This window comes from Lissotriton helveticus, chromosome 1_2, assembly GCF_964261635.1.
Source record: "Lissotriton helveticus chromosome 1_2, aLisHel1.1, whole genome shotgun sequence".
In the NCBI taxonomy this organism is placed as follows: domain Eukaryota; kingdom Metazoa; phylum Chordata; class Amphibia; order Caudata; family Salamandridae; genus Lissotriton; species Lissotriton helveticus.
The window spans coordinates 16,107,673-16,120,649 of record NC_136058.1 but is presented as its reverse complement, the minus strand read 5'-3'; positions in this window follow the sequence as shown (position 1 = coordinate 16,120,649).

Below are 12,977 nucleotides of genomic sequence, written 5' to 3'. Positions count from 1 at the left end.
CCAGTAAGCTCTTCAGAGTCTCTGCTGCTGTTTAATGAGGCCCTCACTGACTTTCTGACGGGCACTTGGTCCAAGCCCTCCACAGTGCTCCCTGTGGATCCGATCGTGGCCCGACGCCACTGGCCGGCTCGGGGTGACCCCTGCTTTCTGTCCACCCACCCCACCCGAGAGTCTGGTTATCTAGCCCTCTACGTCCCAGACAGCATTCCCGACCGCACTCCCGGATCGGGAATCCAAAAGGCTAGATCAGTTTGGCAAGAAACTGTTCTCCACTCTCTGTGGGATACGGTGGTGGACGTGCTGCCTCAGTGTCCGCAGGAGGCCCCGACATGGCTCTCCCATGCTCTTTCCGAAGGGCGGGACCCAGCACAGTATTCCATCCGATGTGGACTTGACACCACGGACTTGCTAGGCAGGGCGATTTCAACGACGGTGGCGATTGGTCGCCACACCTGTCTGCGGTCCGCCCATTTTTCAAGGGATGTCCAGAACACACTCATGGACATGCCCTTTGATGGCCGTTGCCTCTTTGGCGACAAAGCAGATAGCGCACTTGAGCATTTTAAGGACTCCAGGGCTACGGCCAAGTCCTTGGGCCTGTCAGGCCAGCGCCAGCAAACTTCTGCTTTACGTTCCTTTTGTGGCCACGGAAGGGGCGCCCCCACATGTTTGTCCAGCCAAATGCCGCACAACCAACCACAATGTGGTCGTAGACGTGCTGCCCGCCGTGGCGGAGTAGGGGGTCAGAGGCCCGGTCAGTCCACATCCGCTCCCGCAGCATCTGCCTCAAAGCCTTCCTAGTCTGAACTTTCAGGCCCATTCCATGCCAGTAGGGGGCAGGTTTCGCCATTACCTACTCCACTCGCATTCCCTCACTTCGGACCGGTGGGTGCTGCAAATCGTCTGAAGGGGCTACTCCCTCCCCTTCGAGGCGACCCCTCCAGCCATGCCACTGCAGGGCCACCACATATCGGGGGATCACTTGCAACTTCTGCAGGAGGAAGTTACGGCCCTCTTGGCCAAGGGGGCCATCGAGCGCGTTCCTGGGCCAGAAGTAGGACGTGGTTGCTATTCCCACTACTTTCTGGTTCCCAAGAAGGGGAAAGGGGCCTGCGCCCTATCTTGGACCTCAGGAGCGTCAACTGCTTCCTCCGGAAGGAGAAGTTCAAGATGCTGACTTTAGCTCAGGTTCTGGCTGCCCTAGACCCCAGAGACTGGATGGTAGCGTTGGACTTGCAGGACGCCTATTTCCATATTCCTGTCCTGCCGGCCTGTGGTTCACGGTAGGCCACGAGCACATTCAGTTTACTGTGCTCCCCTTCGGCCTCACCAGTGCCCCTGGGGTCTTCACAAAAGTGATGGTGATGGTCGCAGCTCATCTGCGCAGATTAGGGGTTCCAGTGTTCCCCTATCTTGACAACTGGTTGTTGAAGGCGGGCTCGCCCCAGACAGTCGTCTCTCACCTCCAGACTACGGCTGACCTCCTGCATTTGCGGGGGTTCTCCATCAACGTGCCTAAGTCACACCTGAGTCCCTTTCAGAAGCTCCTCTTCATCGGAGCGGTTCTGGACTCGGCACAGTTTTGGGTTTATCCTCCCGAGCAGCGGGTTTGGGATATTCAGGCTCTGATTCCAATCTTTCAGCTTTTATCCCGAGTTTCGGTCAGGTTGACCCTACGGCTTCTGGGGCTGATGGCTTCCTGCATCCTGCTGGTACATCACGCCTGATGGCAGATGCGGGCTCTGCCGTGGGACCTGAAGTTCCAGTGGGCACAGCATCAGGGCAACCTGTCTGACCACATCCTGATCTCGGAGGGCACTGTGAGACAGTTGCAGTGGTGGCTCACAGATCGCGATTGGGTCAGCGGCAGATCCCTCTCCCTTCCCCAACCGAAGCACACAGTGGCGATGGATGCGTCCCTCCTGGGATGGGGGGGCCATATGGGAGAGGCGGAGATCAGAGGCCTCTGGTCTCCGGCGGGGTCCCGGCTCTATATCAACCTTCTGGAGCTGCGGGCGATCCTACTTGCACTGAAGGCATTCCTTCCCTCTGTCCGGGGAAGTGTAGTGCAGGTGTTCACGGACAACACCACCGCCATGTTGTATTGCAACAAACAGGGCGGGTGGGGTTGTGGACCCTATGTCAGGTGGCTCTGTGCCTCTGGGAATGGCTGGAACAACAGGGCGAATTGTAACAGAAGGGGGGAGAGAGAGGGTCAGTGGATTCAGTCTCCCTGAATGTATACATAAACAAAGTGGAATCCACTCAAGGTGGTGGTGATCCCTAAAGTGTTGGGGAAGCACACAGTGTTGTTTAAATGCCCCTCACACACCAACAGGCGCAATATTTTTTTTTTAATACACTTTAATGCCCTGCACTTCTTTTTAACAATACCAGCCGGGGATTAAATTAAAATATTTTTTCCTCCCACGTGCCAGGTATTTTTTAACCTTTCACCTCACCTCACTCACATTTTTGATCCTATATACACACACACCCCCACACATAGTCCACTTCAAAGTGCTCCTGCGTATCCGCGAGTCGTAGCACGCCGCATCCCGTAGAGGGGTGCGAAGGCCCCGATGATGAAGCATGACACCAAGGGGCCTGTTGGTGTGTGAGGGGCATTTAAACAACACTGTGTGCTTCCCCAACACTTTAGGGATCACCACCACCTTGAGTGGATTCCACTTTGTTTATGGAACAACAGGGCGTCACCCTGATGGTTCAATACCTGGCAGGTTCCCTGAATGCCAGGGCGGACGAACTCAGCCTTCGGTGCATGATGGATCACGAATGGCGTCTGATCTCGGACGTGGCGCAAGGTCTCTTTCTGCAGTGGGGAGAGCCTTGGTTAGATCTATTCGCCACCGAAGAGAACGCGCAATGTCATCAGTTCTGCGTGTTGGAATTTCCAAGGTGGAACTCGCTCGGAGACGCTTTTCGTTGCGAGTGGAGTTGCGGTCTATTATACGCCTTTCTGCCTATACCACTTCTGCCCAGAGTGCTGAAGAAGATCAGGCGTGACCCGGCCCAAGTCATCCTTGTGGCTCTGGACTGGGCACGAAGGTACTGGTATCCCGAGCTACTCAGTATGTCAATCGATCCCCTGATTCGTCTGCCTCTTCAAGACGACCTCGTGTCGCAGCAGCACGGGACGGTCCTCCACCCGAACCTGTCCAGTCTCCACCTCCATGCATGGAGATTCAGCAGCGACAGTTGAGGCCATTTGACTTGCCTCCTGAAATCTGTGATGTCATTCTGGCAGCCAGGCGTCCTTCCACAAAGACGGTATACGCCTGCAAGTGGAATACATTTGTGGCATGATGCACAGCAAAGGCTGTGAATCCTCTCTCTGCCACTCTTTCGGAGGTTCACCTCTTTCTTCTTTCTCTGGCCCAGCGGGGCTCTGCTCTGGGCACTATCAAGGGCAATCTTTCGGCATTTCAGCCTTTATGAAGCTTCCTGATCAGTCTTCTTTCCAAGTCCCCTGTTGTAAATAGATTCTTGAAAGGCAACACGCATGTGTTCCCTCCTGTTCCTTTCATGATGCTTCAGTGGAACTTGAATCTTGTTCTTACTTACCTGATGTACGCTCCGTTTGAGCGACTTCATAATTGCCATCTCTGTCTTTTGACCCTGAAAACTGCTTTCATGGTTGCCATCACCTCTGCCAAAAGGGTGAGTGAGCTCCAGGCTCTTTCATCTAAGCCTCCTTTCCTCTCTGCCATCCGGACAAGGTTGTTCCGATGACTCGTCCTTCTTTTCTTCCCAAGGGGGTAACTGCCTTTCACGCTGGACAGGCCATTACCTTGCCCACCTTCTTTCCACCTGCGCATCCCTCGAAAGAGGAAGAGAGGCTCCACTGTCTGGACCTAAATCGTGCGCTCTCTTTTTACCTGAACCGCACACAACAGTTCCGGGTGGACGACCAACTCTTTGTTGGCTACGTGGGCGCTAAGAAGGGAAAGGCAGTGCACAAGCGGGACCATCTATCGGTGGGTCGTTTTGTGCATCAAAATCTGTTTTTATTGGCTAAAAAGGAGCCTCCTGTGGGGCTGTGCACCCATTCCACTCGGGCCACAGCGGCAACTACTGCCTTGGGACGGGGAGTCCCTTTGCAGGACATTTGTCGGGCAGCAACGTGGGTCTCGCTGCACACATTTGCCAAGCATTACTGCCTGGACACCCAAGTCATGAGAGACGGTTCTTTGGCCGTTCCGTTCTCCAGGACTTCCTGGTGTGATTTTGGTTCGCAGACCCACCACCGGGGTTGGTATTGCTGGGGTATCTTTTCTAAGGTGAGGAATCTAACTTAAACGTGTTTTTCTTAGATGCACAAGTTACTTACCTTCTGTAAGATATTTTTGTATTGCTGTTAGTAAATGTGCTAACAGTGGACTTTTCCATATGCAGATTACATTGAATGACCAGCAGTGGCAGTGGTTCACGATAGAGTTTCTCTGAATTGCAGAGACTGAAAAAAAAAGGAAGTCTTCCGGCATAGGGCATCATTTTATCAATTTATATGAACGTTCACAGCATCAGAATGTCCTCACTACCTTATAGTGGGAGCCTGTGCCTGAATATAGTGTCTGTCAAGATAGAAGTAGTATGGATCACATTGTGTTGGCCATGCTAGTTAATAAAATACTGAGTGCCTCCAACACTACTAAAGCCTGCTTTAGGTCCTGCTGCTAGCCATGTTCTATTCGATGAAATTGCTGCCTTTGAGGCCGAAATGCACCATCTCACTTTAGAACGATAGTGTTACATTCTCACGGAAGGAACCTCATTTAACCTCTTCTCCTGCACTCTGTATGTTGGACTCTGATTCTCAAGATGGATTGTTGTTAAGTATAATCTCAGTTTTTGTATCTCCGTTCCACTTTCAAAATGGCCCCAGTGCTTTGAGTGGTTCAGAGTCCTTTACCATTTCCCCCTCCTACTTGCCTTGCAGTCATGAATACAGATAGTAACCTACTGCACGACTTCTGATATCTCATCCTCCTGTGTGGTCAGCCACCACAAGGACAATTGGTGCACTGGTGCTCTGACATCATAAAGCTAAAGCAAGATATTATCTGACATGAGGGCCACTCTGTTGCTTAACACGCAGTAGGATACTTTTATCTTGGTAATGAAGTGAGTATCAGGGTAGACAGGATGCCCATCTGAAAACTAAGATGGTAAGATGAAAGAAATTAGGGCATTTTTTTAGACTTCTAAATTTGTATGAACATACGTTTGAGCATAAGAGGCTCAACTTCACTAAGCCTTCTTTAGATCCTGGTGCTAGCAATGTTCCATTTGAGGAAATTGCTGCCTTTGAGGCTGAAATGTAGCATCTGACTTTAGGAACAATAGTGTTACTCACGGAACAAAGCTCATTTGACCTCTTGTACTGCACTCTGTATGTTGGACTATGAATCTCAAGATGGATTGTTGTTAAGGATAATCTCTGTTTTTGTATCTCCATCCCACTCTCAAAAAGGCCCCAGTGCTTTGAGTGGTTCAGAGTCCATTACCATTCCCCCTCCTACTTGCCTTGCAGTCATAAATACAGAAAAAGCTACACATGTGGAGAGAAGATGGAAGGAGGCAGAACATGGGTTGGGAGTGCTGAGAGATGAAGGGCATGAGTTTTGAGTGTACAGAATTTAGTTCTGGGCTCCTCGGACATACTATGGTGTCAATTGTTGTTCTTGCATATGATCATTGTTTTTCGTTTGGTTGTTGTTCCTGTACATGATTGTTGAGTTTTGCTCTCCTTGAGTCATTGTGCTCCATCGTCTAGCACATTCTTTGTTCACCCAGGTGCATGTTAGATTCCACATGTTAGACTAATGTTCTGATTTGTTACCTTTGACTCAAATTGTAAAGCGTTCTGATATCCTTTGGGATCAAGTTTGCGCTATATAAAACTTTATAAATAAAAATATGAAATAAATTAGGACAAGAAATGCCAACTTTCTAAAAGCAAAAAGAACAGATGATGGACGGAATGCTGAGCCGATCAAAAAATCACCCCAGTCACAGATCTAGATTAAATCTATCAGTTGTAGTTTTTTTTGCAAGCCAAGCCATTCCAGTTTAGACCCAGCCTTATGCAAATCAGTCTTGACCCTGCTCCCGATGGGAACTGTCCAGTTGGATCTGCCAGCCCAGGTCCTACCTGGACCAGAAACAAGCATCCTAGGACCATTTTGGGTGTTTCACCCCTCATCAGCCAGGCTATCTTGAATCTGGTAGCGTGGCGAGCACCGGACCCACATATGGGCATAACATTCCCACTTAGGGTGACAAATGCAAAAAGAACAGATGATGAGCGGAATGCTAGGTCAATCAAACATGTCTGAAACATTTCAGCACTCGGTCCATCATCTCATTGTGTTTGCTTTGTTCGCCCTAATTTGGCACGGTATGCCGAGATGTGGGTCACTTGCTCACTTTGCCACTGGATTTAAGGTAGCTTGGATGATAAGGGGTGTTACCCCAGAATCGGTCTCAGGATGCTTGTTTGCAGTCCAGGGAAGCCTGGCTTGGCAGTTAAGGCTGGACTGTTCCCATGAGGAACAGAGTCAAGACTGATTTGCATATTACTGGGTTTGAACTGGGTGGCGAAGTGAGCTAAAGAACGATGATGGATTCAAACTAGATCTAATAGTGACGGGGTGAGTGTCTGAAACATTTCAGCGTTCCACCAATTATCTCCTTTTGTTAACTTTCTAAAAGTGACATTTTCAGAATTTCGACATAACATTTAACTTTCCCATTAGCATTAAAATATATTTATAATTAAAATTCTTTTGAGCTCGATATGATAGTTCTACCTGTTCCCAACCAAACATTAGCACTTCTTGAATGTGATATGCTGACCCAATGTTATCTTATGGTAGAGGTAGGCCAGTCTTTCACTACCAGGTAAAACGTAATTGTACAATTCCAATTTTTCACATGAAATGCACCGTGCCCTTTGAGCTATTTATGACCTGCCTTAGGGGTGAATTATATGTATTAAAATTGAAGGGTTAGGCTTGGCAAAAGGTTAATTTTGTCAAATTGTTTTTTGGCAGTTTAAAACTGCACAGTCTGCAATGGCAAGCCTGACACATGATTTAAAGGGCTCCAGAAGTGGGTTGCACAATACGTGCTGCTGCCCACTGGTGCCATTTAATTTACAGCCCATGGGCACTTACATTACTACTTTCCTAGGAACTTACAAGTCATTTAAATATGCCAATTGGGTGAAACCCAATTTTACCTACTTTAACCCTTTAACAGCGGTGGAAATTCCGCGGCGGTGAGGGTGATTTATGGCTAGGCGTGGTTCGGACGGCCCCCGGCCATCCTCCGCACACGCCCACCATGACGTCGAACGGCCGGTGGCCGTCCGACGCACGCAAGGGGTTAAAGGAGAGACCACAAGGACTTTAGCACTCGTTAGCAGTGGTAAAGTGTGCAGAGTCCTAAAGTCAACAAAAACAAATGTAAGCAAAGAGGGGTGGGGAAGGCAAAAAGTTTGGGGGTGACTGTGCACAGAGGGCCAAGTCAAACATTTATTAACACCATTTAAAGGTTTTCCTTTATATCAGCAAAATGCCTTCCTTGTTATATGGCTAAATGTCATAAACACATGCAATGAAACATAATTTAAATAGTCTACATACCTCGATATTTGTGAACTTTAAGGATTTTGAATAGTTGGTGTAAATCTTACAAACTTAAAATCACTCATTCAATATAAGTGTACACATATTAGAATAAATGAATTCTTAACTAGACAGCAAGTGCAATAGTAATAAAAAAATATTATTCTCCAAGCTATGCGAGAAATGCTAATATTAATACTGTAATTGTTATTAAACTGAGCAAATTCTTTCAAGGAATGACTTTCACTGGCTTTAATAAACTAATTCTTCCCAAGAGCTGTTTGTGGAAGCTTCTTGAAAAGCTCAAGGGAAATTTATAAATTGTATATAATGTTTTGATATGATTTAATGATAACTGAAATTATAATTGTAACTATGCTAACAATCCATTTGTTTACTCAAACTCATGCAATTTAAAAAATGATAATTTGCTTGGATTCACTAAAGAGAGGGGTTGCAGGGGAATTTTAGCACTATGACTTATTAGACTGAAGCACCTTTGAATTTCAGGAATAAGCAATGACTACTCCTAAGGTTCTCTTCTGATTCATTAGTAAGGAGGGAATACTCCAAGAGCAAGCCGCAGCAAAATATTTGTGAATAGTGTTCAATAGTGTTCAATGTCTTTAGTACATTTAACAAGGTATCTTGTTAATATTCACAATCAGTGAACAAAAGGGCACTAGTGCTCTCAATTAGGAAGAGCTTCATTTATTGAGGTTCTAATAATTGTGGTTCGTTGTACAAAAGCTTGTCTTTTTATTTCAAATATTGGGCTTAGTTTGGCTCAATGGTGTCCTGCAAGTCATAACATAAGTGCACTGTGTCGCAGCTATTTTCATCGCAGTGTTAGTAAACAGAAACAACAAAGGAGCTAGGATACTGATTGCATAAATTTTCAACAAACAATGACAACTTAATGGAAATGTGTAATATTAAATGAACAACAAAAGAGATAAAAACAAATTGGCATTAACCCTGGGCGTAGTACTACGCTTCGCTCACGGAGCACGCGTAGTTTGCACTACTACGCAAAATGCACGTAGCACAGTGCAAAAACTGTGCTATGACACGTAGCGTAGCAGCAATATCAACAATACCCACAAATGCTTTGATAAAGCAATTTTACATGCTATAAAGCATATAACCAATTCGCAAAAATGAACTGTGAATGAAAATAGCAGGAAATGAGAGAGGTGATGATTTTGGGTTCCCCCCCAACCTTGAACACAAAGAGCATATCATGCTCTTGAACGATTCAGTGGTGGCCCCTTCCTCTTAGGACCACCCCAAGCACAGTTATGGACAAAAGTACAATCCCAACCAAAGGCCCTGCAAAGCATTTTGGGATGAGATTAGCAGTGGGCAGGGAATATTTTAGTGTCCAATATCAAAACAATTCTACAAAGAGCTGCATTTCAACTAGTCGTTACTAGATGTCCCTCACAAGTGAAATGCAAAGGCATGGAAACCCTTTCATGAAGCTATTGCATTTGACTTGTGAGGGACATCTGAAAACTGAAAACAGAAAACTGTAGCAAATGTGATATTCCAATGATGTTTTATGTGAAAGGTTAAAGCAAGTCACATTTCTCAACAGTACTCCTTATACAACATCAATAATTAATCACATTGGTGCACCGGACGACTGGGAGCTGTCCGACACAACAGTGCTCATATGTGTTGGACAGCTCCTGGTCGTCCGCTCACATGACACAGGAAATCCCTCTGGTGCGGGCACCAAACGGATTTCCTTTCAACCAAAACAGCCCGAGGAGCTGGGGAAGAGCTTTCCCAGCTTCCGAGGCTGTTCTGATTGTTTCTCTGAAATGCAATCAGCGCGGACTTCCCACTGACGTCATTTCAGAGAAACCGAAACTGAGGGATCCACGCACTAGGCACCAGGGAGGGGGAGCAACCTCTTGGGCAAGGGATTTTGCTCCCCCCAACATTTCCCCCAATATAATTCTTCCTGTCCTCCTGGGAGACAGATGAGGGCAGAAAGTACACTAGGCGCCAGGGATTTTTTCAAATCTATACAGGGGTAGGGTTTGCCTAAAATGGGCATGCTAATGCTCCCATCCCCCAAAAGAAATTCCACAGTGTTTTGACCGCCCCCCCCCAGAAGGCAGATGGAGGCAATAGCCCCATAAATTCCCCCTGGTGGGGCAGAAAGCCCTCTAGGCACCAGGGATTGTTTTTTTGATACATAGGCGTGGGGAGCCAGCCCAAAATGGGCATGCCCCCACCCCAGAAAGAAATTCCATAGTCTTTCTGCCCCCACAGGAGGCAGATGGGTGAAATAGCCCCTGATCAGCCCCCCAGGGGAACACAAAGGCCACTAGGCACCAGGGATTGTTTTTTTATATGTAGGAGTGAGGGTGTCCAAAATGGGCATGCAAATGTCCCCACCCCTAAAAACATTTGCTACAGTCTTCCTGCCTCCCCTAGGAGGCAGATGGGGCAATAGTCCCTGATCTGCCCCCAGGGGGCAGAAATCCCACTAGGCACCAGGGATTATAATGTTTTTAATACGTAGGGGCGGGGCTGCCCAGAATGGGCATGCTAATGCTCCCACCCCTAAAAAAGTATTTCTGCCCCCAAAGGCAGATCAGGGCAGAAAGCCCACTAGGCACCAAGGACATGTTTATGGCCATGGCAGGGAGAAGCCTCATAGGCAAGGGTTACCCCCTATTTTTTCAGGAACACATTTTGGCTGTTTCAGTAATATTTTGCCTCTCATCTGCCCCCAAGCAGAAAACCACTAGAAACCAGGGAGAGTTTGTGTGTTTGTGAACTGGAGTTTGGCTGATGGTCTGCATGTACTGACCTTTGGCTGGCATTTTAATGGTGGTGTGTGTGGACTTGCACTTGCCTAATGGTGTGTGTGGACTCACACTTGATGACAGTGTCTGTAGATTGGTGCTTGCCTGGTGGTGTGCATGGAGTGGTGCTTGGCTGGCGTTGTACGTTGACTGGCACTTGGTTGGCAATATACGTGGACTGGCGCTTGGCTAACGGTGTGCATGGATGGGGCTTGGCTGGCGGTGTGCGGGGATGGCGCTTGGCTGGCGTAGTGCATGTGTGGTGCTTTGCTAACAGTGTACGTGGATGCGATTGGCTGGTGGTGTGTGTGGATGGTGGTGTGCATATACTGACTCTTGACTGGCGGTGTGACTTGCAAGGATCCCCCAGCCTTTTCTAACCCAGAATTCCCCTCAAGCCTCAAATTTAAATCCAAAGTCAGATTTTCCTCACATTTCTGTGTCGGTAAGCTGTAGGATCACTGTGCAGGCACAAATTTCCTACCACCCAGAAATACCCTTGGTCTCCTGAGAAAAATGATACCTCACTTATGTGGGTGCACAAATAAGGGTCAGTCTAAAAACGTATAACAAACTGCCCTGTTGACCTAGATTTGGGTCTCCCTCAATCTCTACATGTTTTTGGCCCTTCCATGTATTAGGCACTTAGCCCAGCCACATGAGAAAGGTATCATTTTTATCTGGAGACTGAGGAGAACGCTGAGTGAAATGTGACTTTTTAGCCAAATTTGAGGGTTGCAGCAGATTCTTGGATGGAAAATGTTGGGGGATCAATGCAAGCCACACATCCCTGGACTCCCACAAGTGTCTAGTTTTCAGAAATGTCTGGGTTTTTCAAGTTCCCCAAGAAGTCTGCAAGCCCGGGACCGAAAAACACAGGTGCCCACATATCAAAACAAAACAACCTGTTTTTTCAAGGGGGTCACCTGCGTTTTTGGTACCGGGCTCTGCGGCCATCAAGCAAAACCTACCAAACACAGACATTTCTGAAAACACAAAACGTACTGTGGAGACTTCAAAATTATCTCTCTCAACTAATTGGTTTTGAAACTGAGTCAACTGCGTTTTTGGTCCTTGGCTCAGTGGCCATCTGGGGAAACATACCAAACCCAGACATTTCTGAAAACTAGACACCTCAGGTAGCCCGAGGAAGTGTGGCTTGTGTGGATCTCCCAAAGGTTTCCTACCCAGAATCCCCTACAAACCTCAAAATTAGCTTTAAAAAATGACTTTTGCCTCACGTTCTGTGTGGGAAAGTTGTATGATCACCGGTCCGCCATACATTTATCACCACCCAGGTCTCCCCAATAAACATGGTAAATCACTTGTATGGGTAGGCCTAGTTCCTGCAACAGGACAGAAAATGGCCCAAAACGTAACAGGGATACTTCAAAATTATTGATTACAAAATAATCTGGTTTTGCGAGGGAGTCACCTGGGTCTTTGGTTCCTTGCATGCGGACCATCTAGGGACAACCACCAAAGCCCAGACTATTTCTGAAAACTAGACACCAAGGGAGGTCCAGGGAGTGTGGCTTGCGTCGATCTCCCAACATTTTCCTACCCAGAATCCCCTTCAAACCTCAAAATTAGCTAATAAAATCAAACTTTTCTCACATTTCTGTGTGGGATTACTGCACCGGCACAATTTTCCTACCACTCCGTGTTCCCCTCAGTCTCCCGAGTAAAATGATACCTCACTTGTGTGGGTGCGCCAAGAGCCTGCAACTGAGAAGGGCCAAAAACACAGAGATTGAAGAAATAGGACAGCGAGCTCTAAGCGCAATATTTTTTTATATACGTTTTTGGCTGCCTCTACATTGAACACCCACACAACAAGTGAGGTATCATTTTTATCGGGAGACCGAGGGGAACGTTGGGTGGTAGGAAATTCCTTCCAAAAAAGTGAGCAAAATTTGTTTTTTTTATAAAGTTTGAGGTTTGCAAGGGATTCTGGGTAACAGATCCTGGTGAGAGCCATACAAGTCACTCCATCCTGGGTTTCCCTGAGAGTCTAGCTTTCAAAAATATGCAGGTTTGCTAGGTTTTCCTAGGTGCCAGCTGAGCAAGGGTCCAAAATCCACAGCTAGGCATATAACGAAAAAAGTTTCAATTTTCACTGGAAAAATATGATGTGTCCATGTTGAGTTTGGGGCCATTTCCTGTCATGACCACTAGGCCTACCCACACAAGATAGGTCCGATTTTTATTGGGAGACTTGAGGGAATGCTGGGTTGGTGGCAGTTTATGGCTTCCTGCAGATTCTACAACTTTCTATCACAGAAAAGTGAGGAAAATGTTTTTGTTTTGCAAAGTTTGAGGTTTGCAAAGGATACTGGGTAACAGAACCTGGTGATAGCCATACAAGTTACCCCATCCTGGATTCCCCGGGTGTCTAGTTTTCTAATATGTACAGGTTTGCCATTTTTCCCTAAGTGCTGACTGAGAGAGAGTCCACAATCCACAGCTATGCACATTGCGAAAAAAGGGTCTGTCTTTA